At 51.0% G+C, this 19,717-nt stretch overlaps 1 protein-coding gene and 1 long non-coding RNA gene across 13 annotated transcripts in view; both read right to left on the bottom strand.

Annotated features, from left to right (window-relative positions):
* Positions 1-19,717, bottom strand: part of LOC128685474 (serine-rich adhesin for platelets) — a 316,490-nt gene that overhangs the window by 245,398 nt on the left and 51,375 nt on the right. The window lies entirely within an intron of this gene.
* Positions 82-6,690, bottom strand: LOC138852438 (uncharacterized). The gene is made up of 2 exons (XR_011391748.1): positions 5,960-6,690; positions 82-290 (listed from the first exon to the last, which is right to left on the bottom strand). It is a non-coding gene; the product is annotated as an uncharacterized lncRNA (long non-coding RNA).

The following is a 19,717-nucleotide window of genomic DNA, read 5'->3' as shown; positions in this document are numbered from 1 at the left end:
GAGCCCCTCACCAACATCAAGGAACCTTCCTAGAGGGGAGAGAGACCATTGTAAAAATAAACAAGTGTTTTGTACTATTTATTTAATTAATTCTTAAAGGATGGTCAGTTTCAGAACATTCTGGATCATCATGATCTCTATCTCAGTTTTTTATTTATGGAAGAAATCGGGAAAAATTTGTCTCCAGGAGATAATTTCTGAGCGTCTGGTTAGAGCGACTTCAACCCTCCAGCGCTGATAACTTAATAATGCAACCTCCGAGCGGCTTCAAACTTGAGATGCTCTGGTCACTGGAACAAACGAGACTAACCTATAGTGTGTATGGAATGATATGTGGTACACTGAACAATAAAGAGGCACAATACAGTGAGTGGAAGAATACACAAATAACCCGCACGTAGGAAAGAGGAACTTACGACGATGTTTGGAACTGATTTGGACCAAAGACAAGTCACGTGACCTGTCAGTGATCCAAGTCGGCCCGAAACGTTGTCATAAGAATCTTTCTCATATGTGCGGGTTATTTGTGTACTGTGGTACAGATTAGATTTTGCCACCGAAGTGGCTAGTTTATTGTGCACCCCATATCCATCCTGTGGACGGTAGCGCGAGAGCATATGGATACACAAAAGGCCTAGGAACTAGGCCCCAAAGGGTTAACAGGAATACATATGGATTTATATCTACATATCTATAGTTCACTTATCTGTTACAAGCAAATTTAGGAAATTTGCTTAGTATATCTGGTATCTTATTTTCATTAATAAGATATCTTGACATGTCACATAGGTTATTATACTGTCTGTCTCTGTATTCCTCAATAAGTGGACAATTAAGCACATAGTGTTCAAGAGAGTGACCATATGCCTGATCACATAATTTACATTTAGTTTGATCATCATCTGTGTGTCTCCCAAACTGCCAGAAGTACTTGTAACCAAGCCTAAGCCTGGCCACTACAACATCAGTCAGTCTGTTCACATTGCAAGTTGCTCCATAAACATACTTATCTACGTTCATGTTATCATAGTGGGTTATAGATCTACTCAGGCTTCTAACTGCATTCCTATAACAATCATTTCCATTATTTACTTCTCTCCTAATATTATTCCTAATGCTAGACACAGTTATACCAAAGTTATATTCTACATTCTCCTTCTGGGTACTCTCTTCTTGGCTAACATATCAACTTTATCATGAAGGAGTAATCCAATGTGTGATGGGATCCATAGCAATTGTACATTAATTCCTTCGTCCCTAATTTTTGAGTATCTATACCTGGCTTCTCCAATGAGCATGTTGTTGGAGTCATTATATGAGTCAAGAGCCTTCAATGATGACATAGAATCAGTAATGATGACAGAGTCAAGCTCAGTGTCATAGTTAGCTTTAGCGCCATTAGGATTGCAAACAATTCAGTTTGCAGTGTAGACGCCCAGTTGTTAATTCTTATGCCTAACTCAACAAATTTATTATCGTTCTTAACTAGGGAGGTGGCAACAAGAGCAGATGCAGCCCTGCCAGAAGACTCCTGTTTAGATCCATCAGTGTATATAACTTGTGATAACTTATTACTACCAGCTAGGTGAGAAATTTCTTCTTGAGCAGTTGCTTTAACAAGAGATTTAAGGAAGGGATTACTAGCAATGAGTGTGTGGTACATTGTAGCTGTACTTGTGAACATTCTTGTTAATACACTGTACCTACGAGTACACAAAGTGCACAGACATAAACCATCAAATTAAAAATTACCAGAGAATGAGCTGGATAATTCTGACTAGCAGTGGCCTTTTAACCTCTATATATGAATGAATCAGTGATTTGTGCCTAAAGACATTGACCTTTCTAAAAGGTCCAGTGTTGAACAAGTTAATACTTTTTCTTCGTCTCTTACTGGAAGTAGAAACCAAGTGTTGTTACTGAATGTTGTGGTGGTGCAGGTGGGGGACGTAGTGGTGGTGGTGCAGGTGGGGGAGGTAGTGATGGTGGTGCAGGTGGGGGAGGTAGTGGTGGTGGTGCAGGTGGGGGAGGTAGTGGTGGTGGTGCAGGTGGGGGAGGTAGTGGTGGTGGTGCAGGTGGGGGAGGTAGTGGTGGTGGTGCAGGTGGGGGAGGTAGTGGAGGTGGATCAGGTGGGGGAGGTAGTGGTGGTGGTGCTGGTGGGGGTGGTAGTGGTGGTGGTGCAGGTGGGGGAGGTAGTGGTGGTGGTGCAGGTGGGGGAGGTAGTGGTGGTGGTGCAGGTGGTGGAGGTAGTGGTGGTGGTGCAAGTGGGGGAGGTACTGGTGGTGGTGCAGGTGGGGGAGGTAGTGGTGGTGGTGCAGGTGGGGGAGGTAGTGGTGGTGGTGCAGGTGGGGGAGGTAGTGGTGGTGGTACAGGTGGTGGAGGTAGTGGTGGTGGTGCAGGTGGTGGAGGTAGTGCAGGTGGTGGAGGTAGTGGTGGTGGTGCAGGTGGTGGAGGTAGTGGTGGTGGTGCAGGTGGTGGAGGCAGTGGTGGTGGTGCAGGTAGGGGAGGTAGTGGTGGTGGTGCAGGTGGTGGAGGTAGTGGTGGTGGTGCAGGTGGTGGAGGTAGTGGTGGTGGTGCAGGTGGTGGAGGTAGTGGTGGTGGTGCAGGTGGTGGAGGTAGTGGTGGTGGTGCAGGTGGTGGAGGTAGTGGTGGTGGTGCAGGTGGGGGAGGTAGTAGTGGTGGTTCAGGTGGGGGAGGTAGTGGTGGTGGTGCAGGTGGTGGAGGTAGTGGTGGTGGTGCAGGTGGTGGAGGTAGTGGTGGTGGTGCAGGTGGGGGAGGTAGTGGTGGTGGTTCTGGTGGGGGAGGTAGTGGTGGTGGTGCAGGTGGGGGAGGTAGTGGTGGTGGTTCAGGTGGGGGAGGTAGTGGTGGTGGTGCAGGTGGGGGAGGTAGTGGTGGTGGTGCAGGTGGGGGAGGTAGTGGTGGTGGTGCAGGTGGTGGAGGTAGTGGTGGTGGTGCAGGTGGGGGAGGTACTGGTGGTGGTGCAGGTGGGGGAGGTAGTGGTGGCGGTGCAGGTGGGGGAGGTAGTGGTGGTGGTGCAGGTGGGGGAGGTAGTGGTGGTGGTGCAGGTGGTGGAGGTAGTGGTGGTGGTGCAGGTGGTGGAGGTAGTGCAGGTGGTGGAGGTAGTGGTGGTGGTGCAGGTGGTGGAGGTAGTGGTGGTGGTGCAGGTGGTGGAGGCAGTGGTGGTGGTGCAGGTAGGGGAGGTAGTGGTGGTGGTGCAGGTGGTGGAGGTAATGGTGGTGGTGCAGGTGGTGGAGGTAGTGGTGGTGGTGCAGGTGGTGGAGGTAGTGGTGGTGGTGCAGGTGGGGGAGGTAGTGGTGGTGGTGCAGGTGGGGGAGGTAGTGGTGATGGTGCAGGTGGGGGAGGTAGTGGTGGTGGTGCAGGTGGTGGAGGTAGTGGTGGTGGTGCAGGTGGGGGAGGTAGTGGTGGTGGTGCAGGTGGGGGAGGTAGTGGTGGTGGTGCAGGTGGGGGAGGTAGTGGTGGTGGTGTAGGTGGGGGAGGTAGTGGTGGTGGTGCAGGTGGTGGAGGTAGTGGTGGTGGTGCAGGTGGTGGAGGTAGTGCAGGTGGTGGAGGTAGTGGTGGTGGTGCAGGTGGTGGAGGTAGTGCAGGTGGTGGAGGTAGTGGTGGTGGTGCAGGTGGTGGAGGTAGTGGTGGTGGTGCAGGTGGTGGAGGCAGTGGTGGTGGTGCAGGTAGGGGAGGTAGTGGTGGTGGTGCAGGTGGTGGAGGTAGTGGTGGTGGTGCAGGTGGTGGAGGTAGTGGTGGTGGTGCAGGTGGTGGAGGTAGTGGTGGTGGTGCAGGTGGTGGAGGTAGTGGTGGTGGTGCAGGTGGTGGAGGTAGTGGTGGTGGTGCAGGTGGTGGAGGTAGTGGTGGTGGTGCAGGTGGTGGAGGTAGTGGTGGTGGTGCAGGTGGTGGAGGTAGTGGTGGTGGTGCAGGTGGGGGAGGTAGTGGTGGTGGTGCAGGTGGGGGAGGTAGTGGTGATGGTGCAGGTGGGGGAGGTAGTGGTGGTGGTGAAGGTGGAGGTAGTGGTGGTGGTGCAGGTGGGGGAGGTAGTGGTGGTGGTGCAGGTGGGGGAGGTAGTGGTGGGTGGTGGTGCAGGTGGGGGAGGTAGTGGTGGGTGGTGGTGCAGGTGGGGGAGGTAGTGGTGGTGGTGGAGGTAGTGGTGGTGGTGCAGGTGGTGGAGGTAGTGGTGGTGGTGCAGGTGGTGGAGGTAGTGGTGGTGGTGCAGGTGGTGGAGGTAGTGGTGGTGGTGCAGGTGGGGGAGGTAGTGGTGGTGGTGCAGGTGGGGGAGGTAGTGGTGGTGGTGCAGGTGGTGGAGGAAGTGGTGGTGCAGGTGGTGGAGGTAGTGGTGGTGGTGCAGGTGGGGTAGGTAGTGGTGGTAGTGCAGGAGGGGGAGGTAGTGGTGGTGGTGCAGGTGGGGGAGGTAGTGGTGGTGGTGCAGGTGGGGGAGGTAGTGGTGATGGTGCAGGTGGGGGAGGTAGTGGTGGTCGTGCAGGTGGGGGAGGTAGTGGTGGTCGTGCAGGTGGGGTAGGTAGTGGTGGTGGTGCAGGTGGGGGAGGTAATGGTGGTGGTGGAGGTGGGGGAGGTAGTGGTGGTGGTACTGGTGGGGTAGGTAGTGGTGGTGGTGCAGGTGGGGAAGGTAATGGTGGTGGTGCTGGTGCGGGAGGTAGTGGTGGTGGTGCAGGTGGGGGAGGTAGTGGTGGTGGTGCAGGTGGGGGAGGTAGTGGTGGTGGTGCAGGTGGGGGAGGTGGTGGTGGTGGTGCTGGTGGGGTAGGTAGTGGTGGTGGTGCAGGTGGGGGAGGTAGTGGTGGTGGTGCAGGTGGGGGAGGTAGTGGTGGTGGTGCTGGTGCGGGAGGTAGTGGTGGTGGTGCAGGTGGGGGAGGTAGTGGTGGTGTAGGTGGAGGAGGTAGTGGTGGTGATGCAGATGGGGGAGGTAGTGGTGGTGGTTCAGTTGGGGGAGGTAGTAGTGGTGGTGCTGGTGTGGGAGGTAGTGGTGGTGGTTCAGGTGGAGGGAGTAGTGGTAGTGGTGGTGCAGGTGGGGGAGGTAGTGGTGGTGGTGCAAGTGGGGGAGGTAGTGGTGGTGGTGCAGGTGGGGGAGGTAGTGGTGGTGGTGCAGGTGAAGTAGGTAGTGGTGGTGGTGCAGGTGGGGGAGGTAGTGGTGGTCGTGCAGGTGGGGGGGGTAGTGGTGGTGGTGCTGGTGCGGGAGGTAGTGGTGGTGGTGCAGGTGGGGGAGGTAGTGGTGGTGCTGCAGGTGGGGGAGGCAGTGGTGGTGGTGCAGATGGGGAGGTGGTGGTGCAGGTGGGGGAGGTGGTGGTGCAGGTGGGGAGGTTGTGGTGGTGGTGCAGGTGGGGGAGGTAGTGGTGGTGTAGGTGGAGGAGGTAGTGGTGGTGGTGCAGATGGGGGAGGTAGTGGTGGTGGTGCAGGTGGGGGAGGTAGTAGTGGTGGTGCTGGTGCGGGAGGTAGTGGTGGTGCAGGTGGGGAAGGTAATGGTGGTGGTGCAGGTGGGGGAGGTGGTGATGGTGGTGCAGGTGGGGGAGGTGGTGATGGTGGTGCTGGTGGGGGAGATAGTGGTGGTGGTGCAGGTGGGGGAGGTAGTGGTGGTGGTTCAGGTGGAGGGAGTAGTGGTAGTGGTGGTGCAGGTGGGGGAGGTAGTGGTGGTGGTGCAGGTGGGGGAGGTAGTGGTGGTGTTGCAGGTGGGGGAGGTAGTGGTGGTGGTGCAGGTGGGGGAGGTAGTGGTGGTGGTGCTGCAGGTGGGGGAGGTAGTGGTGGAGGTGGTGCAGGTGGGGGAGGTAGTGGTGGAGGTGCTGCAGGTGGGGGAGGTAGTGGTGGAGGTGCTGCAAGTGGGGGAGGTGGTTGTGCAGGTGGGGGAGGTAGTGGTGGTGGTGGTGCAGGTAGGGGAGGTAGTGGTGGTGGTGGTGCAGGTAGGGGAGGTAGTGGTGGTGCAGGTAGGGGAGGTAGTGGTTACCTGGAGGTTATTCCGGGGATCAACGCCCCCGCGGCCCGGTCCATGACCAGGCCTCCCGATGGATCAGGGCCTGATCAACTAGGCTGTTGCTGCTGGCCGCACGCAGTCCAACGTACGAGCCACAGCCCGGCTGATCCGGCACTGACTTTAGGTATCTGTCCAGCTCTCTCTTGAAGGCAACCAGGGCTTTATTGGCAATTCCCCTAATGCTTGATGGGAGGCTGTTGAACAGTTTTGGGCCCCGGACACTTATGGTGTTTTCTCTTAGTGTACCAATGGCGCCCCTACTTTTTATTGGCGGCATTTTGCATCGCCTGCCCAGTCTTTTACTTTCGTAGGGAGTGATTTCTGTGTGCAGATTTTTGACCATTCCTTCCAAGATTTTCCAAGTGTAGATTATGATATATCTCTCCCTCCTGCGTTCCAACGAGTACAAGTCAAGTGCTTCCAAGCGTTCCCAGTAGTTAAGGTGCTTGACAGAACTTATACGTGCAGTAAAGGATCTCTGTACACTCTCTAGATCTGCGATTTCACCTGCTTTGAATGGAGATGTTAATGTACAGCAGTATTCCAGCCTAGAGAGAACAAGTGATTTGAAAAGGATCATCATGGGCTTGGCATCTCTCGTTTTGAAAGTTCTCATTATCCATCCTATCATTTTCTTTGCACGTGCGATCGTGGCACTGTTGTGATCCTTGAAAGTGAGATCCTCAGACATTACTACTCCCAGGTCCCAGGTCCCAGGTGGTGGTGCAGGTGGGGAGGAGGTGGTGGTGGTGGTGCTGCAGGTGGGGGAGGTGGTGGTGCAGGTGGGGGAGGTAATGGTGGTGGTGCAGGTGGGGGAGGTAGTGGTGGTAGTGCAGGTTGGGAGGTGGTGGTGGTGGTGGTGCTGCTGCAGGTAGTGGAGGTGGTGGTGCAGGTGGGGGAGGTAGTGGTGGTGGTGCAGGTGGGGGAGGTAGTGGTGGTGGTGCAGGTGGGGGAGGTAGTGGTGGTGGTGCTGCAGGTGAGGGAGGTGGTGGTGGAGCAGGTGCGGGAGGTGGTGGTGCAGGTGGGGGAGGTGGTGGTGGTAGGTTGGTGATGGTGGTGGTGGTAGGTTGGTGATGGTGGTGGTGGTAGGTTGGTGATGGTGGTGGTGGTAGGTTGGTGGTGGTGGTGGTGGTAGGTTGGTGGTGGTGGTGGTGGTAGGTTGTTGGTGGTGGTGGTGGTAGGTTGGTGGTGGTGGTGGTGGTAGGTTGGTGGTGGTGGTGGTGGTGGTGGTGGTGGTAGTAGGTTGGTGGTGGTAGGTTGGTGGTGGTAGGTTGGTGGTGGTAGGTTGGTAGTGGTGGTGGTGGTAGGTTGGTAGTGGTGGTGGTGGTGTAGGTGGTGAGGTGGTGGTGTTGGTGCAGGTGCGGGAGGTGGTGGTGCAGGTGGGGGAGGTGGTGCAGGTGGGGGAGGTGGTGGTGCAGGTGGGGGAGGTGGTGGTAGTGGTAGGTTGGTGGTGGTGGTGGTAGTAGGTTGGTGGTAGGTTGGTGGTGGTGGTGGTAGTAGGTTGGTGGTAGGTTGGTGGTGGTGGTGGTAGTAGGTTGGTGGTAGGTTGGTGGTGGTGGTGGTAGGTTTGTGGTGGTGGTGCTAGGTTGGTGGTGGTGGTGCTAGGTTGGTGGTGGTGGTGGTTCTTGGTGGTGTACGTGGAGATTTAGGTGGTAGTGGTGGTGAAGAAGCAGTGGCAATAAACTGGATGACCCACCAATAACAGGGTTCATACACGAGTCCTGAGTTTACCCCCACCTGTTACTATTACCCAGAGAGAATGTCTTTCTCAGTGCTGTCTATCAGGTGTCTTTCTCAGTGCTGTCTATCAGGTGTCTTTCTCAGTGCTGTCTATCAGGTGTCTTAGTGCTGTTTATCAGGTGTCTTTCTCAGTGCTGTCTATCAGGTGCCTTTCTCGATGCTGTCTATCAGGTGTCTTTCTCAGTGCTGTCTATCAGGTGTCTTTCTCAGTGCTGTCAGGTAAGTGTCGTTCTCAGTGCTGTCTATCAGGTGTCGTTCTCAGTGATGTTTTGTCAGGTGTTAATAAGACTGGTGGTCAATTAAGACAATAAGGTATCTTTCCCACACGTAAGTCATCAATTCCTCTTTTCTGGCGTCAACCATTAACAGGTTGACTCGTCTCCCCCTCCCAGTCACTGGTTAATTAACCCACCACCACTCACCATCCTTCCCAGTGACTGGTTAATTAACCCACCATCACTTACCATCATTCCCAGTCACTGGTTAATTAACCCACCACCACTCACCATCCTTCCTAGTGACTGGTTAAGTAACTCACCATCCTTCCCAGTGACTGGTTAATTAACCCACCATCTTTCCCAGTCACTGGTTAATTAACCTACCATCCTTCCCAGTCACTGGCTAATTAACCCATCACTCACCATCCTTCCCAGTCACTGGCTAATTAACCCATCACTCACCATCCTTCCCAGTCACTGGTTAATTAACCCACCATCACTCACCATCCTTCCCAGTGACTGGTTAATTAACCCACCATCCTTCCCAGTCACTGGTTAATTAACCTACCATCCTTCCCAGTCACTGGCTAATTAACCTACCATCACTCACCATCCTTCCAAATCACTGGTTAATTAACCCACCATCACTCACCATCCTTCCCAGTGACTGGTTAATTAGCCAACCATCCTTCCCAGTCACTGGCTAATTAACCCATCATTCACCATCCTTCCCAGTCACTGGCTAATTAACCCACCATCCTTCCCAGTCACTGGTTAACACACCATCCTCCCCAGTGACTGGTTAATTAACCCACCATCCTTCCCAGTCACTAGTTAATTAACCCACCATCCTTCCCAGTCACTGGTTAATTAACCCACCATCGCTCACCATCCTCCCCAGTGACTGGTTAATTAACCCACCATCCTTCCCAATCACTAGTTAATTAACCCACCATCCTTCCCAGTCACTAGTTAATTAACCCACCATCCTTCCCAGTCACTGGTTAATTAACCTATCATAATTACCAGCAAATTTAATGAAAAGTAAACACATGTGCAACGTCAGGGTATCTTTATTGTAGACGTTTCGCCATCAGTCCCTCAGCCTTGGAGATGGCGTGGAGAGCACCGTAGTCGTGAATCTTCACGACTACGGTGCTCTTCACACCAACTCCAAGGCTGAGGGACTGATTACTTTATCTTTTGAATATAGTTCTGTCTTCAAATTATGTCCTAGAATTAGTATTGATAAAGACACTGGATGGCGAATCGTCTACAATAAAGATACCCTGATGTTGCACATGTGTCTAATTTTCATCTTGTTGGTATTGTATTCGATTTATGCGCCACCAAATTTGTTTGTGGGATTCTTGAGGTCAGTCTGATCGCATTACTGAAAGTCTCCGGTCCAGGGTGACACAGTTCATTACTTAACACTATATATGTATCGCAGCCTGTGTGAGGATCCCAGAGGTAGCGTCATGTAAATGGTTTGGAAAACCGAAGAGTTGAATCTTAAGACACTTATGCAACATTTGGGAATCTTTATTGAGGAAACGTTTCGCCAGTCAGTGGCTTTTTCAGTCCAATACGGAGAAGAACGGTGAAAGATGAGTAGTTTGAGGTAATCATTCCCTCAGCCTGGAGTCGATGTTTTCAGTCCATCGATCTCAATCTCAACTTCCATTGTTCTTCTCTGTATTGGACTGAAGAAGACACTGACTGGCGAAACATTTCCTCGATAAAGATTCTCAGATTCTCAAGCATCCAATTCTTCAATTATCACATAGAACAGGGAAACCACGTACAGCACGTGTATTCATGATTTTACAAAAAAAAAAAAGGAAATCCTGGTTTTACTCTTCAAGCAATTAAACAAACACTTACATCTGACAGCTCACTTCTTAGCTCGAGTGTCTAACAAAGAAATTTTCCAAGTAAGATCTTATGGTTCTCCATCAGTCACAGACTGACACAGATGAACATTGTTTTATTTAAGTTAAGAGCTGAACTGAGCCCTGGTACTGGGCGGACGTGCGCGTCTGCTAGCACTCTCTCCGTACATTGTGGTCAAGTGTGAGTGAACTGGTATGCAACTGTGTCTCCGGGATACTGTGTTGAAGTGTGAGTGAACTGGTATGCAACTGCGTCTCCGAGATACTGTGTTGAAGTGTGAGTGAACTGGTATGCAACTGCGTCTCCGGGATGCACCTTGTTATACTGTGAACCGTATAAAAAGCAGCACAATGGACACTACAGAACCGGCCAGCCTGACACACACACTCTAGAAGCAAAACGTCTCCTCCTGTGAGGGTGAAATAAACACAGTGATAGGAACCTACACCATCTTGTTGAAAATGGTATAAAATACCGACAAGTTGAAGATTAAGACACATGTGCAACAGTTGGGTATCTTTGTTGATGAAACGTTTCACCTACACAGTAGACTTCTTCAGTCATATACTAAGGTAGCAGTGGTAATGAAAAGGAGATGATGTAATCAGTCCATCAACCTTGGTGAGAAAGTATTTGAGGTGGTCAGTCCCTCAGCCTGGAGAAGAGTTGATGGAGCTGAACTCTTCTCCAGGCTGAGGACTGACCACCTCAAATATTTTTTCTCCAACATCGATGGATTGATTACACCATTTCACTACTACACCTGTCGCTTCTGTATCTGACTGAAGAAGTCTACTGTGAAGGCGAAACGTTTCATCAATAAAGATACCCAACTGTTGCACATGTGTCTTAATCTACATCATCTTGCTTCTCAAGAAACTTCCAACAAAACAGGAAAAATGAGGAAAAGGAAAATGTTTATGAGACAAGAAATAAAAGACAACGGGAAGAGCACGGAAGAAGTACACACGCCAGCAGACATCCCAGCACGCCAGCAGACAGACCAGCACGCCAGCACACAGACCAGCACGCCAGCAGACATCCCAGCACGCCAGCAGACATCCCAGCACGCCAGCAGAGAGACCAGCACGCCAGCAACACCACGACACACGATTAGATTTTACCGCCGAAGTGGCTAGTTTATTGTGCACCTCACATCCATGGTGTGGAGGGCAGCGGAAGAGCATATGGATACACACAAGGCCCAGGAACTAGGCGCCAAAAGGGTTGAGAGGAATATATCTGAATTTATATCTACAGTTCATTTATCTGTTACAAGCAAATTTAGGAAATTTGCTTAATATAACTGGTATTTTATTTTCATAATAAGATATCTTGACATATCACATAGGTCATACTATCATTTTATTCTTCAATAAGTGGATCACAACACACGGAGACGACCAGAATCTAAGTTTATCCGCGGTCGGCAGCAGCCAGGAAAGAGTTCTTCTGGAAAATTACTGTTAAGGGTTATACTGGCCAGAGCCTGAGGAGCTTCATTCACTTGTTTAAAGAGGAGATAAAATGATGGTATATATAACTTGAAGGATGGAGGGAGCAGAGGACAGAGTAGCAACTGCCACATCAGTGGTGAAGTTTTAATTAGGAAAAAAAATGCAGCAAGTTGGTCATTTTCAAGCATCTACTTACCTGGACCTGCAATTTCTACTCTGTAATGGTAAAATAATGGAGACGAAGTGATGTGTGATGTATGGTGGGAATGATAGGAAAGATGTCGTGAATGATGAAAGTGGAGGAGGAAGAAGAGAGAGAGAGAGAGAGAGAGAGAGAGAGAGAGAGAGAGAGAAGAGGAAAGAGTGAAGAAAACAAGAGCGAAGAGGAATGAGAGAGATAAGAGAGAAGGAAAAAAAACTCGCAAGCACACCTGACAACGCTGGAGGACAGAAGAGATCGGGGGGACATGATAACGACGTATAAAATACTAAGAAGACTTGACAAGGTGGACAGGACCAGAATGTTTTAGAGATGTGACACAGCAACAAGACGGCACAACTGAAAGTTAATAACTCAAGATGAGTCAAAGGGATGTTAGGAAGTATTGCTTCAGCCTTAGAGTTGTCAGGAAGTGGCACAATCCGGAGAGTGGAGTAATGGAGGCAGGATCCATACACAGCTTAAAGATGAAGTACGATAAGGTTCTTCGAGTAGAGAGTTGACTTAGTATCGACTAGCGAAGAAGCGAAGCTAGGAACTATGAATCGACCCCTTCAACCACAATTATTATTATTATAATCAAGGGGGAAGCGCTAAACCCGGAGGATTATACAGCGCCTGGAAGGGGGGATGTGGAAGGCATTCAGGCTTAATTCGGGGAACTGGAGCACAGATCCAATTCCCTAAATCAAGAGCCCCTCACCAACATCAAGGAACCTTCCTTGAGGCGCTTCAACCACAAATAAGTTTACACACACACACACACACACACACACACACACACATACACACGTGGAGGAGGTCAGCAACAGTCACTTTCTAGCAGGTGTGTATTACAAGGTCACCCACACCACTACCAACACCACCACTCATAACCTGTCATCACCAGTGTGGTTGGCACCCTCCACTCCTTGACCTGCTGGTGTCTGCTCTCTGCTGACCTGCTGATGTCTGCTGATTTGTTGGTAACCAGGCAAGGTAGTGATGCCATCGCAGTTTCAACTATCATTTTATACGCTAATTTTAGTATTCATCAGTGTAAAACCAAATTAGTAGTGATAGGTTATCAAGATGTGTAGAGTTCGTAAGCCCAGAGTCTTTGAGTGTAGTGGGTTTGAGAAGGACCTGCCTAGTATGGAACAGTAAGCCTGCTGCAATGTTCCTCCTTTCTTTTGGTCTTATGTATGACTAAACCATGTGTTTAGCCCATGCAGCCCTACACCTGTGAGTCTTTCCTTATGAGGCTAAAGCCTCAATATGCTTAGTGCAGTGTTTACTCCCCATTCCCAGGTGTTTCTCCTCGCAAAATGTCTGCAACTTGTCTCCTCCTAAGCTGTATTCTAGTCACAAGTCTTCTCTCTTACTCTCCCCTTCTTATTTGCACTTAAGATGGAATCCAAGTAACTCCCTTGACCATGTTTGCAGTCTGTTCAAAGTCACCTTGAAGCCTCTCTTTGTCATCTTCCTCATATGTAGAATTCAATTTTCTTTGTATATTTTGTGTATCAGAAACAGCAGGGGTGGCAGCACTGACCCTGAGGGAGACTCCATCAACTTGTACTTTCTGCCCACCTCCGACATCTCTCTTATTACTATTACTCTCTTCCTTTTATCATCCAGATATTCGTGCATACAACTGAATATCTTCCCTGTTACTTCTGTCTGGTCCTCCAGTTAGTGTAACAGTCTTCCTTGTGGTGCTTGTTACAAATGCTTTCTTACAGCCCAGGAGGATACAGTCTGTGCACCCCTTTCTCTCCTGTCACTCTGACATTTATTAACACGGTGGTTCAGCAGTGTGCTACTAACCTACTCAAAAGTTAACAATATAAATAACTAAGTTTATGTAGGATAATATGTTAGAATTTGCCACTGAAGGGGCTAGTTTATGGTGCACACCATACTCATCCTGGGGACGTAGGTACAGCTACACATAAGTACAAATTATATTATACAAAAATTATCATACATGGTAACATACGTGTAAATTGTCTAGGATAACCCCGAAAAACAAGTTAAAGTGTCTTGTTTCCATCACACAGAACGTGATGGTGATGGTAGTTAAGATACTTGCCAACTTGTGCTGGTACATCGACACCATGCCTAACCCTTCTAGGGTAGGGTAGGTGCCTGAGTCCGAGCTTTTAGCTCATAAGACTGTCATTCCCATTTGCTCCTTTGGGGCGGGGATGGCAGACCAGAGAGGCCTAGCTTGTGGCTAGGCCTGGGGACAGTTAGTCCCAAAGATGAGGAGGTACTTGTGCCTCCTCCCATGGGAGACTTCGGTCTCAGACACTCCCTAAAGAGGGAGCCAAGGCCGGGCCACCACTTGGAAAAGGCCCGGGCCGGGAGAATACAGGCTAATCTTTAATAATAATAATAATTGTGCTGGTAGATCCAGCAGGCCAGGAGCATGCCATCAAGCAGCCCAGGAGCATGCCATCAAGCAGGCCAGGAGCATGCCATCAAGCAGCCCAGGAGCATGCCATCAAGCAGCCCAGGAGCATGCCATCAAGCAGGCCAGGAGCATGCCATCAAGCAGGCCAGGAGCATACCATCAAGCAGCCCAGGAGCATGCCATCAAGCAGGCCAGGAGCATGCCATCAAGCAGCCCAGGAGCATGCCATCAAGCAGGCCAGGAGCATGCCATCAAGCAGGCCAGGAGCATGCCATCAAGCAGGCCAGGAGCATGCCATCAAGCAGGCCAGGAGCATGCCATCAAGCAGCCCAGGAGCATGCCATCAAGCAGGCCAGGAGCATGCCATCAAGCAGCCCAGGAGCATGCCATCAAGCAGGCCAGGAGCATGCCATCAAGCAGCCCAGGAGCATGCCATCAAGCAGCCCAGGAGCATGCCATCAAGCAAGCCAGGAGCATGCCATCAAGCAGGCCAGGAGCATGCCATCAAGCAGCCCAGGAGCATGCCATCAAGCAGGACCAGGAGCATGCCATCAAGCAGGCCAGGAGCATGCCATCCAACAGGCCAGGAGCATGCCATCCAGCAGGCCAGTAGCATGCCATCCAGCAGGCCAGGAGCATGCCATCAAGCAGGCCAGGAGCATGCCATCAAGCAGGCCAGGAGCATGCCATCCAGCAGGCCAGGAGCATGCCAACAAGCAGGCCAGGAGCATGCCATCCAGCAGGACAGGAGCATGCCATCAAGCAGGCAAGGAGCATGCCATCCAGCAGGCCAGGAGCATGCCATCAAGCAGGACAGGAGCATGCCATCAAGCAGGCCAGGAGCATGCCATCCAGCAGGCCAGGAGCATGCCATCCAGCAGGCCAGGAGCATGCCATCCAGCAGGCCAGGAGCATGCCATCAAGCAGGCCAGGAGCATGCCATCAAGCAGGCCAGGAGCATGCCATCAAGCAGGACAGGAGCATGCCATCCAGCAGGACAGGAGCATGCCATCCAGCAGGCCAGGAGCATGCCATCCAGCAGGCCAGGAGCATGCCATCCAGCAGGCAAGGAGCATGGCATCCAGCAGGCCAGGAGCATGTCATCCAGCAGGCCAGGAGCATGCCATCAAGCAGGCCAGGAGCATGCCATCAAGCAGGCCAGGAGTATGCCATCAAGCAGGCCAGGAGCATGCCATCAAGCAGGCCAGGAGCATGCTATCAAGCAGGCCAGGAGCATGCCATCAAGCAGGCCAGGAGCATGCCATCAAGCAGGCCAGGAGCATGCTATCCAGCAGCAAAGGAGCATGCCATCAAGCAGGCCAGGAGCATGCTATCAAGCAGGCCAGGAGCATGCCATCCAGCAGGCCAGGAGCATGCCATCAAGCAGGCCAGGAGCATGCTATCAAGCAGGCCAGGAGCATGCCATCAAGCAGGCCAGGAGCATGCAGTCATGCAGTTCCAGAAGCATACAGTCAAGCAGGACCAGGAGTATACCGTCAAGCAGGCCAGGAGCATACCGTCAAGCATGCCAGGAGCATACCGTCAAGCAGGCCAGGAGCATACAGTCAAGCAGGCCAGGAGCATACAGTCAAGCAGGCCAGGAGCATACAGTCAAGCAGGCCAGGAGCATACAGTCAAGCAGGCCAGGAGCATAGTCAAGCAGGCCAGGAGCATGCAGTCAAGCAGGCCAGGAGCATACAGTCAAGCAGGCCAGGAGCATAGTCAAGCAGGCCAGGAGCATGCAGTCAAGCAGGCCAAGAGCATGCAGTCAAGCAGGCCAAGAGCATGCAGTCAAGCAAGCCAGGAGCATACAGTCACGCAGGCCAAGAGCATGCAGTCAAGCAGGCCAGGAGCATACAGTCAAGCAGGCCAAGAGCATACAGTCAAGCAGGCCAAGAGCATGCAGTCAAGCAGGCCAAGAGCATACAGTCAAGCAAGCCAAGAGCATGCAGTCAAGCAGGCCAAGAGCATACAGTCAAGCTAGCCAAGAGCATACAGTCAAGCAAGCCAAGAGCATGCAGTCAAGTAGGCCACTATGAGTACCTTGCTGTTGAAGCCTCAAATTATCATTGCAGCAGTGAGGGAATTATTATTATTACAATCAAGGGGGAAGCGCTAAACCCGGAGGATTATACAGCGCCTGGGGGGGATGTGGAAGGCATTCAGGCTTAATTCGGGGAACTGGAGCATAGATCCAATTCCCTAAATCAAGAGCCCCTCACCAACATCAAGGAACCTTCCTTGAGGGGGGCAGTGAGGGAAGGAAGCACAAACATCACTCCCTGGGAACAGTGAGGGAGGGAAGCATCAACATCACTCCCTGGGAGCAGTGAGGGAGGGAAGCACCAACATCACTCCCTGGGAGCAGTGAGGGAGGGAAGCATCAACATCACTCCCTGGGAGCAGTGAGGGAAGGAAGCACATCACTCCCTGGGAGCAGTGAGGGAAGGAAGTACCAACATCACTCCCTGGGAGCAGTGAGGAAGGGAAGCACCATCACTCCCTGGGAGCAGTGAGGGAGGGAAGCATCAACATCACTCCCTGGGAGCAGTGAGGGAGGGAAGCATCAACATCACTCCCTGGGAGCAGTGAGGGAGGGAAGCATCAACATCACTCCCTGGGAGCAGTGAGGGAGGGAAGCACCATCACTCCCTGGGAGCAGTGAGGGAGGGAAGCATCAACATCTCTCCCTGGGAGCAGTGAGGGAAGGAAGCACAAACATCACTGACTGGGAGCAGTGAGGGAGGGAAGCACCAACATCACTGACTGGGAGCAGTGAGGGAGGGAAGCACCAACATCACTGACTGGGAGCAGTGAGGGAGGGAAGCACCAACATCACTCCCTGGGAGCAGTGAGGGAGGGAAGCACCAACATCACTGACTGGGAGCAGTGAGGGAGGGAAGCACCAACATCACTGACTGGGAGCAGTGAGGGAGGGAAGCACCAACATCACTGACTGGGAGCAGTGAGGGAGGGAAGCACCAACATCACTCCCTGGGAGCAGTGAGGGAGGGAAGCACCAACATCACTGACTGGGAGCAGTGAGGGAGGGAAGCACCAACATCACTCCCTGGGAGCAGTGAGCGAGGGAAGCACCAACATCACTGACTGGGAGCAGTGAGGGAGGGAAGCACCAACAACACTCCCTGGGAGCAGTGAGGAAGGGAAGCACCAATGTGAGGGAAAAGTTCAATAGATAGGAGTAGCGAGGGAGTATATAGTAACAATAGTTTGATTGCCGGCTACTTGTTAAGGTAGGGTCAGTCTAGCTATCCCTTCCCCTCCCTCTTCCCCCCCCCCCCCCGGGAAGGTGACGTGTGGGGCTCCGGCCAAACAGTAATCACTCGACTCACAGCTCCCAGCACTACTGTAAGTACATGCCTGCTCATATTCTAGTGGACTTATTGGTTGAAAGCTTCACTTTTGACCAATAATAAACTTAGTCCTTTCAGTCTTGCTCTATGTTAAATGTCTTAATAATCACCAATTCTTTTAGGTATTGTACTTATCATGGAGAGTGATTTCTTAAGCAGTGTGTAACCTGTCTCTCTTTCCAGCTTGGAATGACAGAATGGGTCACCTGCCAACCAACGAGTAGAATTGAAGGAGACGGACCAACGTCCTGAGACGTCCCATGTTTTATCTACTTGCCTGTGCATATGTATGAAGAATCAGGACATAACCCCTGATCATTGCAGCAGTAAAGAACCTGATTTCCTGTCATCTGGATAGATTATTTACGGCTATAGACTCTGTGAAGAACTAGCCGGTGGGTTGTCACCAACACCTGCGACCCCCCCCCCCCCCACATCATCAGTAACGGCTACGATTTCAACAACACGCAGTGTCACCAACACCAGACACCCAAGTCTTACATATATTAGCGTTGAATTCCGATATCATTTATATTTTTCATTTTTCATTTTCTTTAATGTAGGATCAATATTTCATATTTAAGTGTTTTATATTTTATATCTTCTAAATAATAAACTGTTTATGTTTGTCAGTTTTTATTCTTTTTCTATGTATTAATTTTCCTGAGGAGCCAGCCAGCCTTAGTAATACTGACTGAAGTTGTTACAGGGCTGAGTAAGCCTTCACAAGTGGCGACCTTGCCAGGATTCGACTCGACTGAATCAAGATTCGACTACATCTCGAATCTACATTGGAACTTCAATGCCGCATACCACAGACGGTTACCACCAGCCATGAGTAATCATTCTCTATGGTAGGACTTGAGAGCCTCTATACAGAAGCAAATGTTCCATCCTTGTCTGATCGCCGTGATGCCCATTGCCTTCGTTACTATGTACGCTCTCACGATCTACACAATCCTTCCATTTATAGAATGGTCACCGATATTAGTAGACATTCTTTATTCGTTCGCCGCCCCTGTTTGCTCCGTCCCTTTTCTCTTCGCCTACATTCACTCTTGTCTTCCCTTCAGTTACCACCTTTATATGTTCATGTAGCATCTCACTTTTCCCTACCCCCCTGGGAAGTTCCAGCTGTTCGGGTCTGTTCTTTCTCACTCCCTTGCTCGAAAGCTCAACTGCCTACGGTGGCTTCCCGCTCTCTTTTTCTTGATCACTTCCACTCCCATTCTCATGCCACCGCTGTGTACACAGATGGCTCTAAGTCTTCAGACGGCGTCGGATTCGCAGCAGTGTTTCCGGACAGCGTCGTACGAGGGCATTTACTATCTTCAGCTAGCATTTTTACTGCTGAACTGTATGCCATTCTTGCAGCACTTATTCGTATTGCATCTATGCCTGTGTCATCATTTGTAGTAGTCTCAGACTCCCTTAGTGCTCTACAGGCTATACGAAAATTTGATACATCTCATCCCCTAGTTCTCCGTATCCAACTTTGGCTACGCCGTATCTCTACCAAACATAAAGATATTGTTTTTTGTTGGGTCCCTGGTCATGTCGACGTACAGGGCAATGAACAGGCAGACACTGCTGCGCGGTCAGCAGTATATGACCTACCAATTTCCTATCGAGGTGTTCCATTTCTGGACTATTTTGCTGCAATAGCTACCCACCTTCGCACCCGTTGGCAACAACGTTGGTCAACTCTGCTCGGTAACAAACTTCATTCTATTAAACCGAGCATAGGTTACTGGCCGTCTTCTTGTCATCAGTGCCGAAGTTGGGAGACCACTCTCTCCCGCCTTCGCATTGGCCACACTCGTCTTACTCATGGGTATCTCATGGAGAGGCACCCTGTTCCTCTCTGTGAGCAGTGTCAAGTTCCAGTATCGATTAGCCACATTCTGTTAGACTGCCCTCTCTATCAACGAGCACGCAGAATTTACCTCCAACGTCGTCTTCGTTCTACTACTCTCTCTTTACCTTCCCTTCTTGCTGATGGACCCTCCTTTAATCCTGACTCTCTCATTGACTTCTTGACAACGACCGATTTACTCCACAAACTCTGATGATACTTTTCGCACTCCCCTCAGCCCTTTCTGGTTCAGTCTCTTGCTGCCCTTTACCCTTTCACCATCCACTGCCCCGCTGTTATCCGTAACCTGTTGCTCATCCATCTCCCTTTTGCCACCTGATGCCCTCACTTCCTTCCTGCCCTGCAGCGCTGTATAGTCCTTGTGGCTTAGCGCTTCTTTTTGATTATAATAATAATAATATGGTAGGACTACAGTACAGGTATTTAAAAGATTTGGTGATTGTTATAGTCTCAATTTATTGTAAGTCAAGTCAAGGCAGGAATACAAGTTAATTCTGCCACCTATTTTTGTGTGAGCTTGAAACACTTTGGAGGATTAGACTCTAGGGACCC

Source organism: Cherax quadricarinatus, chromosome 8 (genome assembly GCF_038502225.1).
Source record: "Cherax quadricarinatus isolate ZL_2023a chromosome 8, ASM3850222v1, whole genome shotgun sequence".
In the NCBI taxonomy this organism is placed as follows: domain Eukaryota; kingdom Metazoa; phylum Arthropoda; class Malacostraca; order Decapoda; family Parastacidae; genus Cherax; species Cherax quadricarinatus.
Note: the sequence above shows the minus strand (reverse complement) of the source record. Positions and strands in the feature narration are given on the sequence as shown.